We start from the raw sequence: 12,406 nt of genomic DNA, 5'->3' as shown, positions 1-12,406 counted from the left end.
AGATTGGAAATTCTAAATTTATTAAAAATAATTAATTATTAAATTTAAAAGGAGTAAAAAATATTATCCAATCTAATAGTGAGGTTTTGTCTAAATGTGAAAGAAGTGATATTAGAATTTTTAAGCCCCCGAAGTTTTAAGTATCATTCTAAGTATCATTAAATGAGGGTTTATGTTAAATTTTGTCTAACTATATTCTTTAAATTCCCATTGATTAATACTTTTATTATTTATAATTTTTTTTTTCATAAAAGTGAATAGAAGAAAAAGTGTTGAAATAAAAAATAAATAGCAAAAAATCAATTAAACGGCATCTTAATTTTAAAAAATATATATACTATTTATGTTATCTATATGTGTTGAAAATTAATGGATTATAATTTTTATTTTTTATTTTTACAATATAATTTTATTTAAAAATATACATAAATTACAAAAGGAGTAATGAATAGTCAACTTTACACACCAAAGAAAAGAAGCTTGAACAAAAACTAGTATATTAGCTTTAAATGATGCTTATGATATCTATATTATGGGAAAGGATCAAGAAAAAAAAGTTTTAATATTTTTTTAATAATTAATTTCAATAGGATGAGATAAAGTTTTTTTTTTATTTGTTTCTCTCGTCCATTGGATATATTGAAATCAATGGTTAAAAAAATGTAAAATTTTTTAGTTTTACATTGGTGTAAGTTGATCCATCTCATATATTATATATACATTCATTATTTATATATTAAAACTATCCCCTAAGGTAGTATCTGGTATCGTTTGCAAGATCACTATAATAATGTAATTATTGGGGTGATCTTATTGTAAATGTGATCTTAATACTCATGATTTAAAATCATTTTATTTAATTAACAATTATTGATTCTTAAAAATCATTTTGTTTAATTAACGGTAATTAATTTTTAGGAATTAAAGATCACTATATTTGATAATACTAAAAATCAAATATTATTTTGTTTAAAAATATGAAAACAATCATGCATATTGTAATAGTTATACAAATTACTAATTTTAAAGTTGTTTAAAGATAATAATTTATAAAATATTAATAATATTTTTTTATTTTATAATAAAACACAATTAAATTACTAATTTAATAAATATATTTATTGATAAGTAAATTGATTTTATAATATAAAATATGTAAAAAATTTTGAATTAGAAAATAAAATCAACTTATTAAATTCATAATAAAAGAAAACAAAAAAAATTATATTATATAAACTATTAAAAAAAGTAAAAAAAAAAACATATTATTTTGAACTTGTTACAATGAATATTGATTTGAAAATATAAAAATTTATAATATAAAAATATTGCAATTTTAACATAAGTAAATTTTAAATTCACATATTAAATGAGTTAAATTAACTTTTGTTAATTTTACATATTATTTCATCTTTATGATAAAAGTTTCTTATCATTTTATTTGAGAATTAGATTACTCTCTAAAGCAGTGTGATCTAAGGTCATTGCAAAATAGGATTATCGAGTATTTATTAAACATAGTGATCTAATCACCATACTTAGATCACTATTGTTTTTAGAGTAATCATCCTGTATCAAACACTACTTAAGAGATAAATGCTACATGTAATGATTATTTTACCCTTTGAGGAGTCCAAATATTAGCATTACACCGGATATGCAGCAATTACATCCCATAATTAGCAGTAAGAAGAACCAATAAAGAGCAATCATTAACAATCAACACAATTCTAAATATCAACACAGTAAAGAAAAGCAATATGGCAAGACAAGAACTAAGCAAACAACAACAAACAATCTGTAGCAAACCAATACCCAGGCATAAGTAGGCAAGAAAAAATCAACAATTTACAAAATTAAAAAAAAAACCATAAGCAAAAAATACGACTAGACGGCAAAAGGGAAAAGGTTGTCATTAAGTATTTGATTTTGGGGTTAAATTGCTTTTAAACAGAAGCTAGGAAAAACCAAAGATAGAATAGAAAGGGTTTTCACTTTTTAGAATTTTGGAAAAGAGGGAGTCACCGTCAGTGAGTAACTTTTGAAAGTCTAAAATGATGGAAATTGAGAACAGAGGAAGGGGAAAACATAGTAAGAAACCGGGGTATTCAAAGTGATAGAGATAGTTTTCCTAAGATTTGAACTTGTGAGCTTTTTTGGTAGATCTAGGCTTATTGAATCGTTTTTAAAGCAAATTAATCTAAGAAATAGAAAAAAAAATGAAGCTAAGAGTAGTTTGGGCATGATATTTAGGACCAAACCAGCATTGATGAGAGGTGATCGATGACAATCATGGAAGTGGCAGCGGCGACAAAATGTCAGTTTTTGGGTTCATGGGATTTCTGGCTATTAAAGTTTGAACGAGGAGAGAGAATAAACTTAGAGAGAAGAAGATAAAAGAAAAATAAAAAGAATATGTGATTACTTGCAGGGGAGATCATTAAATTGACTAAATCGATTTAAAATCGATCATTTAATTAAATCAATTTGATTTTTTCAGTTTAATCAATTTAGTTGGTTTAGAAAGCGGTTTAGGCGGTTTAATCGGTTGATTTGCAATTATGAATTTTATAGACTAAAAAAAATTGACTTTTAATAATTAGATATTTAACAAAAATGCCTATTTACCCTTATCTAATATGAAACCTTAAAATCTAAAATCCTTATTCAACTATTCCCATTTCCTTTTCTTTTGTTTCTTTCTTTTACACCTCTCATGATTGCTTAAACTTCTTTTCTCTTTCATTTTCTCCCCCCTCTCCTTGAGAGTCCAGCTCCAATGCACCTAAGCCTTTGTACTTATAATTTCTAGCGTTTGTACTTTCTTCTTCGCTAATCTACACTTAACTCTCTTAATATTTCAATACTGCCAAAACTGTTAAGATTTTTTTTTTCCAATTTTCTTTTTGATTAGTTCTTAGAAAATGATTATCCTTTGTTTGATTATGCTTTTGTTTCTACTTAGTTGCAACTCATTTTTTAAGGTGAAAGTTAAATTTTATTTTATTGACGTTAGGAGCATTTGGTGGTCAAAAAGATATGATGATCTTTTTTCATCTAGGAAGCCTTCAACAGATAACTAAGGGTTTTTTATTATTTATGTCAATCTGACATGTCAAGTTGACTACTCAATGCGACATCAATTCGGCACTGTCTTTATTATCCTTTAATAGTTTCCTATTGCTTGCCTATAAATATGAAAGGTCCAAACACCACTAAAGTAAATTAATTCTAGACCCATCTATTTTTTCTTATTTTCTTCCTAATCTCATTTTATTTGACTTACACATCAGAATGCAAACATAAAGAACACAACTTGCCTTAACCTCTCACCGCCTTTCTTTTCTATTTTTTTTGAACACCTTGGAGTCATAGCTTGGTACAAACATGTGGCGTGACAGGTAAGGGACTCTTTTTTTCGCTCATTAGCCAAGCACAAAACAATGCCACCAAGGAAGAGAACCTTAGAGAAAGGAGAGACGACCATCCCGGCTAAAATAAAAACCCATCATAGCCAACATTCCATCCAACCTGTCCAACCACAAGCGAGACTGACCATGGAATAATTCCAAGCCTTGATCGAACAAATATAGGCCTTCAAGCAGATGTTACAAATCATAACCCCATTGCAAGTTTCAAAAGTACCTAACCTAATCACCCTTAGCAGTGGAGCCACTGTTAGACAACTAAGCTATAAAGAGGTGAAAACATCCTCGACCTTCAGAGAAGAGGAGCACACCACTTTAGTCCACCAATATCCTAGCCACAATTAAACATATGCTATGACCCAAAAATTCAAACAAAAAAACTTCAAACCTTAATCGAACAGAGATTTAGAAACTCAGATGTAAGTCATAAAAAAAAGCTAAAAATGAAAGCAATAGCCTTTGAGAATGAGCTCAAGTGCCTAGAGACCTCACCCTTCGTTGAAGAAATTAATAGAGCCATGCCTCTCTAGGGGTTTAAAATGCCAACCTTAGAAACTTACGATATTACTTCTAGCCCCTTCGATCATTTGAAACTTTATAGAACTAATATAATGGTGCTAGGCGCAGACAAGGCTCTAATGTACAAAGGCCTAACTATCACACTAAAGGATTTAGCTTGGTTCTGGTACAGTAACCTGAAATCGAGCTCAATTACGACATTCAAGGAGCTCAGTCACTCTTTTCTATCTTGATTTATCGGCAGTTAAAAAACAAAGAAAACTTTAAGCTTGATGTCAATCCACCAAGGTTGGAATGAATTTCTGAAAAACTACGTTACGCATTTTAATGTGAAAGATTTGTAAGTTAAAAACTTGGAGCAAATAACCATTATTGCCATATTGACAAGTGGACTTAACAACAAAAAAATCACAAAAAGTTAATTTTATTATTAGAACCACCTAGAACTCTGGCCGACATCCTACTAATAGTTGAAAAATACAAAAATGCTGAAGTTACAGTGAAAACTAACCGATGTGAAAGAGACTCATCCCCTCCCTTTGGTGGTCAAGGTCAGAAAGGCTCATCCATTTTCTTCAATCATAAAAAAGGTAAGGATTTCTATGATCTTTCCCAAAGAATGAGACAATATAGAAGCCCTAGTAGAGAATAAAGCTACATTGCATTGAATACCTCTGAGAAAGGATTCTGATGTAAATTGAAAGAAATCTTGACCTCAGATGGCCAAAGTCACTAAAACAGAATACAAGAAAGATTTAACCAAAAGATGTGCGTCTCACAAGGATATAAGCCTTAACATTAAAGATTATGTCGACTTGAAAATGCGATTGAAACCTTGATAAGAAAAGGTCAACTAAGAAGGTTAGTAGAGTAGTGAAGACAAAGCTAGCCCAAAACAAATTATAGATAATACCAAAAAGAGCTTAACAAGGATAGAGAAGAAAAGCTAGAAAACGAATAAGAGAAGACTAAGAAGATAGGGTTAAATAAGAAGAAGGCCAAACTAATAACAATAGGTTGATCATTGGAGTGATTAATATCATCACTAAAAGTAACTGTATCTTGACCAAAAGAAAATCCAACCCATGCATGATTATAGCAGTGGGCACTATGATAAAAAAAAGATTAGAGAAATGAGCTGATCTAATTTAGCTCGAAAGGCTTTAGGGGAATCCAACACCTTTACAATGATGCTACAATGATCACGATAATCAAGAGAATCTTGTTCGACAATGGGAGCTCAATTGACATCATATATTATAACACCATGAAAAAGATAAAAATTGGTGAAGATCAGTTACAGTTGATCACTACAACATTGGTAGGGTTCGAGAATGAACATGTGCTTGTGAAAAGAGCAATCAAACTATCGATCTTTTTAGAAACAGAACCTAAAACAATCACCTCAGTTATAAAATTTATGGTAGTGACATCCTATCGGCCTACAACATAATATTGGGTTAACCTAGCTAGTATGTTATGCAGCTTATACGTTTAGCTCCCTATCTGAAAGTAAAAGTTCTAACACCCAACGAAGTTAAAGAGGTTAGGAAAAACCAATCCATGGTACGTCAGTGTTTTGTTATAACAATGAAAAGGAGGATTGGAAAGTAGACTGCCAGTTTGGCTGAAAATGAAAGCACTAAGAAGGACAAACAACAAGAAGCCATAAGCAAGAACATAGAATGTAAAATTGACCTAACAGAAGTACATTTTTAAGTCACTCTAAGCTCTTAAGCTCTAAAAAAAAAAACTTTTGTTCTATTTTTAAATTTTTTTTAGGTAACTCCAAAAATGACTGAGCTTTTAAGCCGGTGTAAACAACTGCATGTCATTTAGACTGAACTAATACATTGACAAAAAATATAGTATGAAATGAAAAAGACATACCAATTTCATTACATACATATTCAACAAGTTATCAATAATATACTGATCATCACGTCAGGATTTATTCTTATAGAAAATGATCATAACCTGATTGAATAAAAAGTAATAATTGGTCAAAAGTCAAATTCGAACAAAAATTGACCTGAGCCAGTAAAGATATTGTGACAGTCTCGTTCTAGGATGGTGTCCCCGAAAAACATATAAAGATTGAAACCAAACTTTAATTAAGAATCGATTAATTTAACTTCTGAAAGATAACATATTTGCCTGGACACCATTTAATATACCCAGATTGTTACCAAGGTGTTTGTTTATAAGTTGCACACTAATCTCAAGATAAAACTAATTTGGCAAAAGAAAATAATCTTTACCCAAAAAGATAATAGACTATCGAGAAAAAGGTTGATAAATTATTTTAAGCAGGCTTCATTAGGGAGGTCTACTATTCTGAATGGATAGCCAACGTGATCATGGTTAAAAAATATAACAAAAAATAAAATATGTGCATTGACTTTGCTGACTTGAACAAAGCTTACCAGAAAGACAACTTTTTTCTTTATAACATAGATTGATTGGTAGACGATAGCATCGAGCATGGTCTCATTAGTTTTATGGACATCTATTTTGGCTATAACTAAATTAAAATACTAAAGGACGATGAGAAAAAGACAACAGCCTTTATTACTGATAAAGGCTTTTACTATTATAAGGTAATACCCTTCGAATTGAAAAATGCAAGGGTAACCTACCAAAGGATGGTAAACAAGGTGTTTAAAAATCATATTGGTCACAACATAAAAGTATATGTAGACAACATGATAGTTAAGAACAAGAGCTCGATCGAGCACCTAAAAATCCTTAGAGAGACCTTCAACACCTTAAGAAAGTATAATATGAAGTTTAACCTCAATATTTAGATTCAAGTTTAAAGCTTTTAATAATAATAGGCACATTTATTTAACCTAAACATATTTAACCTAAATAATAGATTCAAGTTTAAAGCTTTTAATAATAAGACAGAATATGGGGCACTACTAGCTAGTTTGAGGTTAGCCACCGAGCTCAACGTTGAATATATAACCATGTATAGCAACTCTCAACTAGTAGTCGACCAAATAAAATGAAAGTTCGAAGCTCGAAATGACAAAATTCAAAAATATCTAGACAAAGTGTTGGCCTTAGTGGCTGGTTTCAAGAAAGTTGAGGTGAAAAAAATATCAAGGTTAAAAAACTTATTGGTAGACTCCTTATCTAAGTTGGCTTCAAGAATAACAACAGAAAGCTCAAACCAAGTATTGGCAAAAGAGTTGACATACAAAAGCATCGAGGATAAGCTCGTAAGATATATCATTGAAAAAAAATTGGATGACATTAACCAAAGTATATCTGACCATGGAAACACTATCAGAAGATAAAATCTGAGCCAAAGCACTAATAAGAAAAGCTCATTGATACACGATAATTAAAGAAAAATTATATAAAAGGTATTTTAGCCTATTTTATCTAATATATATTGATGAGGAAGAGGCAGACTATGTCTTATAAGAAATTTATGAAGGAATATGTGGAAACCATTTTGAACTTCGACCACTAACATACAAAGTGCTTAGGTAAGGTTAGTATTGGCCCAATATTAGAAGGCACGCAATCAAACTGGTAAAGATATGTGATAAATGTCAGAGGTTTATTTATGTGTAACATCTTCTTTTAACCAAACTTGCCACTATCATCAACTCATGGCCTTTCATATAGTGGGGAATGGACGTCTTAGGACCATTCACCTTGGCTATGGGCTAAAGAAAATTTATCTTAGTAATAATAGATTATTTCATAAAATGGTTTGAAGTCAAAACCTTGGCCACTATTACAGAGGCCTAAGTCAAGAAATTTGAGTGAAAGAATATAGTTTACAGATTTGGCTTACCTTGGTCTATAATAACAGACAACAACAGACAATTCAAAAATCTAAGGTTTAAAGAATGGTGTTCAAACCTTCACATCAACATCAAGTTTATGTCGGTTGCCCACCCTCAGTCTAATAAGCAGGCTAAAGCTGTGAATGAGATAATATTAAAAGCTTTAAAGAAGAGACTCGATATAACAAATGGGAAATGTGCTGATAAGCTACCAAAAGTGCTATGGGCCCTGAGGATAACCATAAAAGTACTAATTGGTGAAACTCCGTTTCATTTGACATTTAGAATAGAGGTTGTGATACTTGTTGAGATTGATCTTTTAAGCTTAAAAGTCGAATTAGGGTTAGAAAAAAAAAATAAAAAAGTGCTTAGGGTCAACCTAAACCTCATCGAAGAATAAAGAGAAAAAGCCCTAACACGAATAGCAACTTATCAATAAAAGTTGGCTAGTTATTATAATAAAAGGGTCAGACATAAGCATATTGAGAAGGATGACCTGGTATTTAGATAAATTGAAGCCTTAGGAGTAGATGACCAAGGTAAAAAATTAGCCCTGACTTGAGAAGGACCATATATAGTCAAAAAGATCATCCATGACATGACCTACAAGTTACAAGATATGAATGGTAATATCACCTTAAAGACATGGAATGTAAATAATTTAAAGGTTTACTTTCAATAACTTAACCTAAATCGAGCTTACACTTGTATATTGTATTTGAATAAATGAATTAAATTATATTCAATAAGCTTATGTCTAATCGATCTAACAAAATTTGACTTAAAACTTAGATGAATTCTTAAGTTACTTTAATCCAAATAATTATGTAAATCCTCAGTTCAGTTAACCGAGCCCATATTTCTTTGATTAATCATGCTTAAACTTATGCAAATAAAGAAAAAACTATAATAGAACTGAGCTGAAACTTAGATTGAACTGAACAAAAAAATTTTTGTTTCATTTTTGTTAAGTACAAAAATTGTTTGTCAAACAAGTCATCAAAATCCAAAGTCATTACAAAAACAAATCTCACACATAACCAAAAAATTTACAAAAGTCAAAAATAAAAAAAAAAATTCATGAGTTAGTAGTACCAATAACAGCATCTCCATCAGTAAAGGTAGCAGTGATGACCTCAGCCTTTTTGACCTCCTTTACCTTATCCTCAGTACCCAGAGCAGTTTCGAGCTCAACATTCATGGTCTCACCATCATCCTTCTCATTCTTTTTCTCATTTTCCTCCTCTTCAGGCTAATTTGGATGAGATTTTAATATGATATTATTGATAACAATATCAAAGAAATTGTGGTTAAGGATAAAGAATTTAAATAGTACTTTATCCTTAGCCAGCTGAACAACATTGAGCACGTTTTTCTTAAAGAACTTCACCTTCATTTGGAAGCACTCACTGAAAACCTTGAACTCCTCCATAGCCTTTGTCTGTAACTCTTACTCCCTCTTCTCCTTAGCTTTCAACTCTGACCTCATTTTTGCTATCTCGACCTGAGCTTCGTTGAGCTTGAGTTTGATCTGTTCCTTTATAGATTTAGCTGTGGCTTTATCAACCGAGATAGCCTTTAACTTTTTTATAAGCACATCATTTTTCTTTGTTAGCTCAACCTTTTTTTTTTGTGAGACATACTAAGGTTAGACTTGATATTGTCCAATGCATTAGAACTTTTTTTGTACTCTTCGACTAAGATAGCCATGTTCTTTTTGACCTTTAGTAGTTAACCTATGGCAAGGTAGGCTTGGTGAAGTGTCTGGCTGGTGTTTTTCAAAGATTGAGGTGAAAATTTTTGTTAGACTATACGCAAAGAACTTAAACTTAAAAAAAGGAAAAATAATGAGAAATCGAGCTGAGGTTAGGCAATACTCACCAAAAGAGGGACGTGACTTTGCAGAACCTTCTCGCCATGTTAAGGTTCATGATAGGGTCGTCGGTTGGAGCATACTGCAACCCTATCAAAATTTTCTCCAAGCTGAGCCTTAATACCCTAGCCTTGGGGTTTTTGAGGGTGGAAAAAAAGACCTCCACTCGTGGTTTTTTGGTATGAGGGAAAGGCATTTGTGCAGATGTTGATGACAGATCTTGACCAACCCTAACCTTATTTTTTAGGCTATGAGAGAGCGATGTAATAAAGTATTGACAACTTTGCCTCTCTCACGAGATGGGATCCTAAGTTAATTTTTTTTTTGCCTTTTTAAGCTTGGGGAAGTGTTGGTACAGCTTGGAGACAAAGTCGTCGTTGCTAGCTATCTTTTCAAAATCAAGCTAACAGTTAGATAAAATCAAGTTAAAATAAAATCCTATGAGGTTACTTTAAACCTAACCCCAGTACTTTATCTTGTTTATTATGTCAAGAAAGGTCAGCTCGTGGGCATTAATGACAAGCTTCCTTTATGAGTATACTTTAAAATTTTATCCCTATGTGATAGATTCAAGATGGAGAAAGCTATTGGTGCATCCATAAAAGCGTCGAGTGTACTTTTTATCTTTTAAGCCTCAACTTCGAGAATAGCCTTAACCTTGGGCCACCATTTTTATTTATTTTTTGCTTATCAAGGTAAAAAAAAAGTAGCTTTCAATTTTTTATTGAGCTCGACAATCAACAAATAATTTTTTATTAGGCCAAGCTATTATATAGTATCACCTATTATCGTTGGGGTGCTTTTTAAAAGAAAATAATTTTTTAAATAGGGAAAAAGAATAAAAAATGTTTAAATGCTAACAAAAAAAGATGAAAGCAAGTATGTACCGCCCAGAGTTAGGAATGAGCTAAGTGACAGTTAAATTATAAGAATTAAAAATCAAAACAAATAAAAAAATGAAGTGAAAACCTCATACTAGCCACAAAAGAATCCTAATATACAAAAAGTTGATGTGGTTCCAGTCTATCAATGACCCGGTTTGAGGAGTTCAGTATTATTATACTATACCCTTCTCTGAAAATAAGAAAAATCATCACCAGAGTGTGAACGTAATGAGCTAAACACATGCTATGATAGTTTTAAAAAATTATCATGCCTTTTAATTGGCTCATCACGTCCTTAGAGATCAAGCTGAGGTCATAAAAAGTATCTACAGAGACTTCAACTAGTTCATCTTGCTCTACAGGATTTTTTTCCTCGCTGCCACTTTTCTTGGCCAAGGTACTCCCTTTTCTTATTCCTTATTGGAACCGTTCTCCTTAAAATCTTCATTATCAAAAGACTTTGACTCATGAAGAGGATTAGGATTCCAAAGTGAAACTATGGCTGAGAGCAACTCAACTTTGAGGGAAAAAGGGCAAGGTGTAAACCTCTCAGGAGAAGAAGAGATCTCAATAAGAATTGACTAGGTTGGAATGGTAATGACCATGAGAGCATTGATGGGGGAAAGAGTAAAAGTAAAAAAAAAATCGATATGGCCAAACCAAAAAAAAGAAAACAGTCGAAGATGAAAGAAGGTCAGCCATAGAAGATGGATTGACCTGAGAGACAAATAAAGGTAATGGATTTTGTAGGTCGAAATTTATTTGAGCATATAGCTCTTCTATGTTCAAGACCCATTCTCCTATTATCCGAGCATTTTTTTCGTTTTACCACTATCTTTCCTTAGACATTAGATTAAACCAGAATGTCATATTCTCACAATTATGATTCCTGATGAATGTGGAATCAAATGTCATCGTCTTACCTACACTAACCTCCCTTAGATTCTACCCGATAATTTTTAGCCTCTTCAGAACTTACACTAGAAAACATAGTTAATAATACATATCGAAAAAAATGTAGAAAAAATCTAAGGCCAAAAAGCTTTTAAGGTCGAAAAGTTCAAATCATATCAAAAGCAAAGAAACTAGAAAGGTGAAAAATTGGAATCCCAACATCCTTTTATATTGCTGCACAACAGATTAGAGAAATGGCACAGATCATACCACATGTTAGAGTGAAAAAGGGCAGACGTCTTTTCGTCTTCCCTGTCCAAAATTTTTCACTCAAACTACATTTCTTTTTATTTAATGCTGTCAGACCAGCCAGACTGGATGAATCTTAGCTCGAACTAGCCAAATTGGACAACTCCCCAGAATGGATCGGATGATTAGCTCGTCGCTAGAGTTTAAAGTAAAGGCTCAAACTTAAACTCTTGAAATAAAACATAAGTCTTACATCAATTAGACGAGCCCTACCACTAATTTAAAATCACTTTGAGCAATTTACACATTGGCAACCTTCAAGTTAACCATGCACTTAGCTCAAGGCATACGCGTAAGATTAGATCCTCATCAGATCAACCGAGGTTCAAGATTATTTATCTCCCGATACTAACCTTCTCTATGATGTTGGTCTCGAAGAATCAAATTTCACATTATTTCCTTTTTTCCCTTACCCTACACCGAATGTATAGATCAAACATCTAACAACCTGATACTCATATTGCTTGGCATAGGGATAAAATGTTAGGGGCATTTAGTGGTCAAAAAGGCATGGTGATCTTTTTCTTTGTTATAAGCCTTTAATAGACAATTAGAGATATTTTTATCATTTATGCGACTTGATATGTCAAGTCAGTCTGACATATTTAGTGTCACATCAGCTCAACACTTTCATTATTTTTCTCTTATGGTCCCCTACTGCTCACCTATAAACATGAAGGTCCAGACACCACT

This window comes from Durio zibethinus, chromosome 13 (genome assembly GCF_047325235.1).
Source record: "Durio zibethinus cultivar Kanyao isolate XHJ-2024 chromosome 13, ASM4732523v1, whole genome shotgun sequence".
NCBI classification, from domain to species: Eukaryota; Viridiplantae; Streptophyta; class Magnoliopsida; order Malvales; family Malvaceae; genus Durio; species Durio zibethinus.
The sequence above is the reverse complement of the archived record's forward strand: the minus strand, read 5'-3'. Positions refer to the sequence as shown.